Genomic DNA, 11,609 nt, shown 5'->3' on the forward strand with positions numbered 1-11,609 from the left:
GTCTCCATGATGCCCCCTTGCTCGGTAATGGTGCTCACTCTGCAGAGAGGATGTGAGAGGAGGAAGAGAAGAGAAGGAGGAGGAAGAGGGTAAGGAGATGACCGATGAATGGCAGACATTCATACACCTCTGGTGTAATGAACTGGTGTACGACCCTCTGGTTCACCAGGCATTTAGTGACCAGGACCTGCTTCAGGTCTATTTACCTTGTGGGAGGCAGCAAAACCCCCCCCCCCCCCCCCCCGCAATTATGCTAGTATAGTAGCTGCCTGACATTGGAACAGGATTAAAATTCCACAAAAATGAATGGTGCCAATGTTCTACCGAGTGTAGAGCCTGCATCTGAAAATAGATAGAGGGATGAACAGCAATAACACACCCAGTCATGCTTGCATTGCTGTTACCGGCCTCCTATCTCATGGTTCTGTGGCTTGGCTCGCCGTAAGCCTGTGATCTTTTATAGGGAAATAACATGGAGCCAATGTTTAGGAACGCAGTCTTTTTGTTCTGATTATAAATCAAGAGGCAATGCATGTGATGTTGCTTGATATGTGTGTAGAGGAAACTGGTAATGTAGGTAGAGAGAAGGTATGGTTTTATTGACAAATGGGCAGTCAGAGGAACGTACAATTATACTCAAATATTCATGGTGTGTGCTCACCATTTATTAAACAATGTTATATGACAATTTAGACTTGGATTCTTTTAGACTTGGATACAATGGATAGAAAAGGACAAAACTACCTTCCACAGTATGTGTTAGATTGAAAAGGTTAACTGTCACATTTTCACTCCTCATCCCCCCAACATTTTTACAATCATTGGTCCCTGCCAATATTTGACCTTTGCAGCAACATCCCACCAACATTGTGTAGCTGACAACCTTGTTTAACAGATGTAGTATGTGCCTGATATTTGAAAATGTATTGCTTCTGGATAATAAGAGAGAGAGAGAGAGAGAGAGAGAGAGAGAGAGAAATGTCCTTGATTGTCCAGCCTGTCAGTTATGGTTGGTTTTGTGTGATTCATCGATGGAACACCTACCTACAGCAGTCAGACTGTTATTTTTGTGAGGGAGATGGAGAAGCCGCCATATCTGTGCCAGTGTGTTTGTCAGTGCTGTAAGTTTCTGTAGTAGTTACTGTTTTGTGTCTGGGTCGACACAAGCAGGTGTTTTGGTCAACTATTAAACAAGCAGAAATAAAACATTGTGGCCTCTTTCAATTTTTGTTATATTACTGTATGCTGGCCTGGATACAAGACCTGTTTTCATAATGCACAGAAATGACACCCAAAACATGTATAGGGAAAAAAACTCAGACAAATGCAATAAGTACATTGAGAATAATTGTGACATATATCGTCTGCCAAAATAACATATATGTTAATATTTGTGCTCATAAAAAGGTAGTCTACAGTGCATGAGAGCCCCTCTATACTTCATAAAGCAGATTGTTGCTCTACAATAGATGTAAAATGCTGTACGTAACACAACCCCACAGTAAGTAAACCATGTATTGACGGTTAAATGTGCAGAAGGCTGGCGCTTAGCTAGGTTGTTTTCCCCCTCAGGTACCTCTTGTTCTTTTCCCCTCCAAATATTTATTGATATTCTGTCAGCTAGGTAATTAGCTCTCTCTGAAGAGCTATTCCAGCGCTCCCTGTTCCAGCACAACACCTCCTGCACCATTCCTCTGAGCCTGATGATGATGACCACATGCTTTTCTTGGACCACTGGCCTGGACTTTTCAGCACCAACTACACAAAGACCACACAGGCAAGCCAATACAGAAGAAGGCAGCAAATAACCCTGAACTGGCTGACACCTTTTTTACATTATAAATAGCTGTTTACAGATCCAGTGCTCAAGGGGGAAAGTCTGAATGTGTGCCCCACCCAACTATAGCCAGTATCCAGAAGGCTGACGTTTTGTCCAGATATAGTAACAAATGAATGGCCGTGTCCAGAAGGATGACGTTTTGTCCAGATATAATATCAAATGAATGGCCGTGTCCAGAAGGCTGACGTTTTGTCCAGATATAATATCAAATGAATGGCTGTGTCCAGAAGGCTGACGTTTTGTCCAGATATACAGATCTGGAAAAAGTTTGACCACTGCACCTTTTTCTTTTCTTTCCAATTACATTGAGAAGGAAAATTTTGATTAAGGAACAGAAGTATTCAACTTGCAGTGGCCTCGTCAATTGAATCCTTCTTTTCCTCGCTCCTCAAAATATGGAAAGAATATGGAAAAGAAAGAAAAAAGTGCCGTTTTCTAATTTGTAGTCTACAATTCCGGGCTGCAACTGTTCATTAGGTGCATTTTGTGAAGAAGGGCAATGTATCGGGAGGTCCAAAACAGCACCTAGGAGGCTGCAACAAAGCCAAATCTTAATGAACTAGACCGCCAAAAAATAATAATTACCATAACCCTAAAACCATAACATAACTTTCATATTTTCTGACGGAGATGGACTAATATTTGTTTTTGGGGGGGGGGGGGGGGGGAGAAAGGACATTCTAGTACCTTAAGCTATGAACCAAACAAGAGAAATTCAGTTCGATAAATTTGCCCAAATGCTGCCTGCTTGCTAGCCAAGCAGGTGCCGGTGCATACGTGTAGCGGGTTTGGGGGAATAATTTATGACTTTATATTTGTCCGGGGAAGATGGGGAGGGGTGAGGGAAGGAAGGTGTGTATATATGGAGGTAGTTTGTCAGGCCATGTCACAGATCTGTTCTGTCACAATAAGAGTGACGGTACGTTGGTGGCAGGGAGAGGGAGAGAGCAGTGTACGCTCTCTGTCAGCTCTTACACAGCTGATAAGGTGGCCTATAGCAGTCACAATGTGGAGGGGCACGCTGCTGTTTAGTATCTCTGCTTCTGCAGCATGGCCCATGGTGCTGATCGGGTGGCGAGGCAAAACCCACACAGCTGTTGTAGGAGACCTATTCAATGACATGTTTCTTAAAATCTTATTTAAAATGTGAATTGCAGTAGGGATAAAAGTCTTCTAATATCTGACCTTTTTCACCAGAGGTGAAATGGAATAAACAATGGAGTAGACAACAGGGAGAACCTCATGAGGTTTTTCTAGCGTATGCCTGGTTGTGTAGGATCACTTTCTTATATCTGTGTTAGTTTGAAGAACGGACACATACCGCCAGGACACATGGGTGGTTGGGTCTCACACAGGAGACGTTGTGATCTGGATAAAAGGCAGACGTTCTTAAATGTCTATTTCAGGCATTAGCTGGCAGAATGTATTTTCTTTTCACCATGGAACTTGATGAGATTCCTTGCCTGTGCAGAAAAGTTTGGATACCCATTTGTCGCAGGCAACGTAGGGTGACAATGTGCAACGATGTGAATAAAAGCAATATCAATTTTTCAACAAACATCTCTTATGGTGTGTCAGGTTACTGGAAACTAAAATATTTTAAAAGATTAGGAAATAAATGTTAAATTTTCTTGGAAATGCTCGGTAGGCTGAAAGAACAGGTTCCATGTGGAGGGCAAATATGTCTCTTTGTCTTGGGACATGAATGTTTAAAGAAGGAAAGGAAATACAGGAACTGTGGATTGTCTGTCCAAATGTGATTTTGTCAGGAGTATTTGATCATGGTTGAAAACTGTTGTGCAACAATGCATCCGTGACTATCTTACTGTATTCAGTTAGATGATCAAAGATTTGGTACACTGTCAGGTTGTACTGTCATGTACTAGAATCCCCTGTGGAGTAGCCCTACTAATGCCAGAATTGCCACCTAGCAATTTCCTCAATTGCCAATTGAACCACATGACTGTCTAAAATGGCCAAAGTCTGAAATGCTCCTTTCAGCCCATTGTTGAATTGTTGATAATGATAATTAGGATTAAATAACATGAAAAAATGGCAACCTTTGAAAATGTCCTCTTTCTTCCTAACAAATTTACCCCAGGGAAGGAAAAATGTAATTCTGTCCTTCTTTTGAGCACCCCTTACTTCAAATGCAGTGGTATGGGTTATGACAGCTCAATCAGGCTAAAGAGTGAGAGAGCGAGAGCGAGCTGGAATGAGAGCGAGGGTATTAGAGAGAGAAAAATTAAAAGAGAGAAAGAGAGAGAGAGTTATTGTCTGCACCCATGCAATGTTGAGTTTGAGGTCAGAATAACACTATCTCTAGGAACTGGCACCAGTGTGAGGTCTGGTTGCTAGGGTACGAGGAGGATGGAACTTCATTTTCATTTGAACAGTGCCAGGCCTCCTGCACCTCAAGATTACCAATCAATGCTGCTCTCAACTTTCTATCAGGCTCCTCATGAAATTCAGACCTCACAAATGTTCTGCAATCCTGCGCCTGTTTTGTGATTTTATGTTTTGACGGGGCATTCAAATGACGGGTCTTGTACAAGAAACACCGACTGATTGGAAAACACACTCTCTTCAAAGAAAATGGCAGCATTTCTTTTCACATTAAACTGAAAACTGAAAAAGATGCAACACTTGAAAATGCTTTCGAGAAGGTAGAAACATTTACAAAAGCATAGTCTTCAGGAATTAAACCAAACCAAACATGAAAACCTCAAGATGTACACAACAAAGAATCTTTCATGATTTCAGCAACTGGCTTAAGATCACACCAAATATTAAAGTAACGTCATAAATAAACCATAAAAGAATCATCAAAAGGAGAAATAACTCCATGATTTCTGATGATGAAGTTAAGTTAAGCAACTCTCTTTCTCGATCAGAGCCCTTTGTGTATTTCCACTGTGGAGGAAAGTCAGTTTTACATTGGACTGAAGAGAGTGTGTTTGACTGCTGAGAAGCACAAAGGGTCACAACTGAGTTAATTGGGTTTTGTTTTTTTGTAAGTCAGCATGACACACTTGAGACAGGCTCTTGTACCTCAATCCCATAAGTTGGTGCCTGTTGCCAGTCAACATAAGGCCTTATGTGAATAATAATGGTTAATATTTTTAATTTGGATTATAATAATTTTGTGAATTCCCTACATTATTGTGTGTGTCTGTGTGTGTATCAACAGACAGACACATACGTTTTTCAGTCATGTTTGTGTTTGTGTCGATGTATTAAAAGTTAACAGAAGTATGCTTGTGCTGTTGCTGTTTTGATCATAACACACTTTTCAGGCCTAACACGTCACTACGTAGGATAGCTCTCTTACCGAGACATATTGTCAGTGTGACCTTTGCCATGCACAAACACATTCTTGTGCTTGCGCGTGCACACACACATACACACACTGATTTTTCAAGCCTGGCACATCACCTACTTGAGAAGCTCCCATACAGATCTCAGACATATTCTCAGTTTGACCTTTACCATGGGGAGAACAGAACATTTATTTCTGGACCCTTTTTGTTAGTGGGAGTTGATTTTTGGCTGTGCCCAAACTGTCTATTCTTTCTTCTCATTTTCTGAGAAAGTTTATAAATATGGTTAGTTGAACAATCAACACAAAACTTAATGAGAAGATTGTCCTAAATAGCAACAATTATATCCCTCAGCTGATTTGAAGGAAAAGTAGCATCTCAAAATGTGTAAAGGCATTGTAACACGCCATTTTCAATATGTATAGTATGTGTTCATCTAATCTGTACTTAGACAATGCTTTGATGAATACCCCAGCAGGGTCACAGTGTAAAGTACAGACATTGTTACAGCAACATGCCACCCTTTCACTCATCTCAGCTGCTGTCTGACATGAACGTCGTTCATGCAAGTTCAGCTTAGCGGCTTCCTTTCTCCCACAGCTCCCTGTGTATCAAACATTTGTGTGTTTGTTTGTCTGTGTGTGTGTGTGTGTGTGTGTGTGTGAGAGCAAGTATAGGCCTGTGCAAGGCAGTGTGTGTGAGTGTGTACTGTAAGTGGGAGGGAGTCAGGTGGCTGAGCGGTGAGGGAGTCGGGCTAGTAATCTGAAGGTTGCCGGTTCGATTCCCCGGCCGTGCCAAATGACGTTGTGTCCTTGGGCAAGGCACTTCACCCTACTTGCTTCGGGGGGAATGTCCCTGCACTGCAAGTCAGGGCAGCAGTCAGGGCAGCAGTCAGCCAGAGCTGGGTAAGAGCGTCTGCTAAATGACTAAATGTAAATGTAAGTGGGAGTGAGTATGTGTGTCAGAATCAATGTGTGAGATTGTATATGTGCTTGTGTGCGAGTGATGGTCTGTGCAAGTCAGTGTGTATGTGGTGTGTGTGTGTGTGTGTGTGTGTGTGTGTGTGTGTGTGTATGTATGCCCCTATCTTCTTCCCTCCACTCATCTCCTGAAAATCCCTCGGTGGCTCTGAAAATCCCATGATCTCCTCTGAACTGTCACACCGGGAGGACTTAATCACACCAGTTGACACTCTACTCATTTTCACTGGCAAATTCCTCCGTTTTTTCACCTCTCTGATTCACTCTTTCGCTCCTCTTTTAATTACTGATTAAACCATATGCCTGTCCTTTCCCCTCCCCCTTCTCTCTCCCTGCCTCTCTCAGTCTCTCATTGTCTGACTGTCTTCTCTCTCACTCTCTATCTTTCTCTCTCTCCCTCAGTGTCGTCTTATCTTCGAGAATGGATGTCGAGGACTGGAGGAATGCCTGTTTTGAAGAGAGAACCTTAATTAGAGAATTAGGATGCCCAAGAGCACTGGTTGTGTAAGACGCCATCGTCCTGTCACTGGAGTTTTCTGTCAATCTAGTCACTGGGATTGCTAATGTGAGATGAAGCCAGCAATGGGTATGTGTGTGTGTGTGTATTCTCTCCAGGCTTTGTTTTTACCCATTACACTTGTTTCTCTACCACTGGGACTTATATAATTTTCATGTTCCTATCCTTGAACAAAGTCTCTCTCAACCTCCAGAATCCTAAGGATATTTTCTGAGATTCTGCAGTGTTATTTCTCAGTTACTGTACTGAGGGAATGCTGTGAACCAGTGTCAATAATAAGTGGATCTTCAGCAGAAACGCAGGTATACACGGATGCGCGCACACACACACACATAATCCTTCTTGGAGCCTTTCAAACTTTTCTTGTTCCCTGAATCACAGAGAAAAGCTGAGTGGTCAGATTTCAGCACTGACCCTTGTGGCTAACAGAATAGACTGTCGACTTGGTGACTGAGTGCTCACATTCCATTGGTTCAATATTGCATTACTGCAGCAGGGTTGATGAGAAGATGAGGATAACAAAGATAATAAACACTAAGCACTTTGGAGAAGGAAAAAACAACACTGATAAGAATGAGAAGGTCTGCATCGCTGGGACCAGTGGTCAGTTCCATTACTCCTGTACTGACAGCTACTGGAGGATCTCCTCTGGTTTCTCCAGGAGCAGCTTTTGCTCATTCAGCCTTCCTCTGTCTGCTATCACTTATATATGAAGAGAAAAGCTTGCTCGTTCGTTTCCCTTTGTCATTTTCTCTGTCCGACTTCAAGAATGTCAAGTATTATATCCCCACCTCACATTCACCTCACATTTACATTCAGTTTTGTTAGGCAAAGTTGAGTACGTAGTATCAGAACCAGGACGTTTTTGTTTTGGCCCTCATGTTTGTGTGTTGTGTTACAGCCAACACAAGGCACAAGACACACAATTAACTTATGTTGATGCCTCCATTTGAAATATTATTGAAAATGGTGAATTTATGTCCAAAACACGTGTCTCGTTTATTCTGTACTTGCATGCTCCAAAGAATCGAGTTTTTAGCCAGAACTCGGCATGTCTGTCTGAGAGACTGTCCTCCAGAGGGGGTGACTGTGCCAACTCTAGTAACTGCATAGAGGTCTCTCCCCCTCCCTAGGAAGGCTTTCAGTCATGATAGGGCACTTTCCCATCACTTCCTGTGAACCACAGGTCACGGATCACTGCACACCACTGCACACCACCGCCATCGCCCGTTTCACGTCTTTCTACTTTCCAAGGTTGGGCTTCAGCCATTTTGCAGCAACACCTCTCATGAACATGAACGCGAAGAACATGGATGCAACTGAGAGAAAAGGTTTATACTCAGATGTCCTTTTAAGAGAAAACAACATGTTACATGACGTTACACTTGACGTTATACTGACGTTAGGTCAGCCATCTTGTAGGTGACAAGCGATTTCATTCCACCAACTGTTTTTGTCTTGGTGCTCAATATCAGCCCACCCAGGACAGCCATCTCACAAGGAGGTGTCACTTCACATTTTGTACACCACTTTTCAGAATTTGGCTAAATGAAGATAATATTGATGGCACAGGGTCTCCTGTAAGTGTGAATGAGTTTAAACTCATTCAACAGGCTCTAAAGCACTTTCCTGTCCATTATTTTGTCGTCAGCCTCACGGCATCAGTCTCAAGAAGGTTGTGAAATGCTAATGACATCACTGAGATCAGAATCACTGGGAGACAGACTTGGGTGCACTATTATATCTTTTTTGGCTATTTGCTATTTTTGTCATTCATCTTTGCATTCAGGTCCCATTATGGCCTGAAACACATTCAAACACACACAATCATGTCTACTACAATGCCATAGATGTAAGGACCTCTCAAATCCCAATAGCGAAATGAAACAGCTGAACATTCAGACGAGAAGAGAGAAATCACCGTTTACATCTCATTGGAGACTTGGCGTTGTGGCAGCGTGAAATGTATTTCCTCAATTACACCCCTGGCCCATCATTGTTTTATTTATTTACCCACTTTATTGATTCTGTTTTTTCTTGCAATGCATGCCCCTGTGCAAATTATTGGACTGTTCTACAGTATTGACTGTAGAACTTTATTGTTCCATCATCAAGTCACTACAGGAAGCCATATTCTGCAAGGGAGGCATTTTATTTTATACTGACCCACAGTATGTGCATAAACACATACACTCACACATATGGGACAAGCTAGGAGGCACACACACATGCATAGCACCCCTCCCTCCCTCCCTCCCTCCCTCACACACACACACTCTCCTTTCTACCTGTTTCTGCTGGAAATGAACCGTATCGTGAGGAGGACAGAGAGCAATAAAGAGAGAGGGAGAGTGAGTGAGAGGGAACAAGAAAGAGATAGCAAGTGTGCGAGGGAGAGGGACAGAAACTGATACATGGAGAGAATGAGAGATGGAGAGGGGGACCTTGTCTAATCTATCATTTGGGGGGAAAGCGCTAGGCCAGGCCAGCCCAGCCCTAGTCTCAGCCCCATCCCCAGCCCCAGCCCTAGTCTCAGCTCCAGCCCCTGCCTCAGCCTTGGTCCCAGCCTCAGTGCAGGTTTAACATTTCACATTCACTGTCACCGACGCCTGTCACTGCTCATCTAATCAGGGGTAGCTACCGGGAAGACTGGAGACGATCCACTCTATAGGACACCACCTGCTGGCTTTAGGCTGGTTAAGGTGTGTGTTTGTGCATACACTATACGTATGTATATAACCTTTAGTATTTCATAGTCGACCACAATGTCCTATCTTGTCTAACATATCTTTAAATGTGCAGTGATGCGCCCACATGCTGCTGAAAGCTTGGCTAGGTCTTTTTCAGTCCCCTAATGAATTGGTCTTTCATGTGCTTTTCTATGAGTATGTGTGCTTGTTTCTGTGTGTGTCCGTGTGTGTGTAATAGGTATTTGTATCGTGTGCATGCCTGTCACGATGATTCATATGATTAGCAGAAAAGCTGAGCCACAAAGAACGTCCTGTAGATTGATAGGCAAGTGGGTAGGCTTGTCATGCATGTCCCACTCGTCACAGGTTAGTTATAAGAAAAGGCCTACGGGAGAAAGAAAAGAAAGAAATATATATATATATACAGAGAGAGAGGGGAGTGGTTCAGAGAGGAAGAGAGATAGCACAGAAGCTCTGGCCGTACACTAGTTCCCCTGGAATGCAGGAAGTGTGTGCTCCCTCATTTCCTGTCTCTCATTGTTTACAAAACACATGGGGCCCCCACCCTTTATAAAGGGGCCAGCCAAACAAAAACGCTAATTATCCCCTGGTCTGAGGACTCACAAGGCAGATAATGAGCCACTGCACGCAAGTCTTGGTAGGACACCAAAAAACACATCTGTGTGTGTGCGTGTATATGAGAGATTATTCACTTTGGGTGCTAGTGGGAGTGATATCTGAATGTGTGCGTGTGTGTGGGTGGGCACTATTTCTGACTGTAGTCAGAAATAGTGCCTCCTGTGTGTTGCCCTGTGGATACACAGCTGCTGAGCTCATGGACCGCACACCAAGCTTCCAGTGTTTTACTGTACCGCCCATGTGCTCCCAGGTGGTTCCAGCCTGCCAACTCTCCGTGTGTGTGTGTGTGTGTGTGTGTGTGAGAAAGAGAGCGAGAAAGACCCAAAGGCTTGGGGGGCACGGCCCGTAAGACCCCCCCCCCTATCTCCCCGACCATCGCTGCACGAGCGTGTGTGTGTGTGTGTGTGTGTGTGGGAAGATGGGGCGTGCTTGACCCTGTTTGTGCCTCCGTTCCTACCTGTGCACCGGTGGCATCGATCTGTTTACGCCGCCGTGTCTGCCACCTTAATGAATGCACCGGGAAGCTGGCGGGCGTCTGGGCGGATTAAAGGAGGTCACGCTCGAAAACAAATGCGTCTGATCCTGGGAATACATCCACCGTGCTGCCGTGTGCTCTCTCTAACCCTGACGAGGCGCTTTGTCTCAGCGTCCTACCTGTCTGCTACCTGTAGTGTACCGTGGTAACGGAACCCGCTTGATAAGGTCTGTCTGATAGCTCTTCAGCAGGTGCTACCGTGCCGTTTCATTGAAGATTATCGGCAACACTCGACCTTCTGTTTGAACATGCTTTATTCAGAGCTTATTTCTTTAATTATTGATGGTAGAGAAACAGTATGTTTGAGCTCCTAGGTGGCAAGGGTATGATGACAGAGAGGTGAGGAGAGACGCTCGGCTTGTCTCACCTAGAGAAGAGACACCGGACAAGGAGAGACAGAGAGAGAGAGAGAGAGAGAGAGAGAGAGAGAGAGAGAGAGAGAGAGAGAGAGAGAGAGAGAGAGAGAGAGAGAGAGAGAGAGAGAGAGAGGAGAAGAGAGAGAGAGAGAGAGAGAGAGAGAGAGAGAGAGAGAGAGAGAGGAGAGAGAGAGAGAGAGAGAGAGAGAGAGAGAGAGAGAGAGAGAGAGAGAGAGAGAGAGAAAGGACAGCAGCCATTCAAGGGAGAAAGCAGCAACCGTGGCAGCCACTGACTACACAGAAAAACAAGCATACCAAATCAAACTGGTCATGGAGGTCATTTCAATGGAGATTTTCCACGAAACATGTTTCTAGTCTTTGTCAAAGATTCACTTTACCCCGGAAACTAGCCAATGGTACATCTGTAAAATGTAGTACATTTCTAACGTTGTATTTGATGACATTGACAAGTTATGGCAGTTATGTGACAGTTATAGGACATAGATATCACGTTGTACGGCAGTTGTACGGCAGACTTCGTCCTCTCCATCCGTTCTCTTATAGGCCGAGAGTGATTTGCGCAGCGCCTTCTCTAAAGCAATGTGTCCAGAGCGCGCCAATCTTTCTCAGAAAAAAAAATCCTGGAGTGATTATGACACGAGTCCCTTGCGCTCCAGTGGCCATGGAGCTGGAGGTTAGCCCTGTCAAAGACCGTCCTTCACTGCCTTAACC

Source organism: Osmerus eperlanus, chromosome 15 (assembly GCF_963692335.1).
Source record: "Osmerus eperlanus chromosome 15, fOsmEpe2.1, whole genome shotgun sequence".
NCBI classification, from domain to species: domain Eukaryota; kingdom Metazoa; phylum Chordata; class Actinopteri; order Osmeriformes; family Osmeridae; genus Osmerus; species Osmerus eperlanus.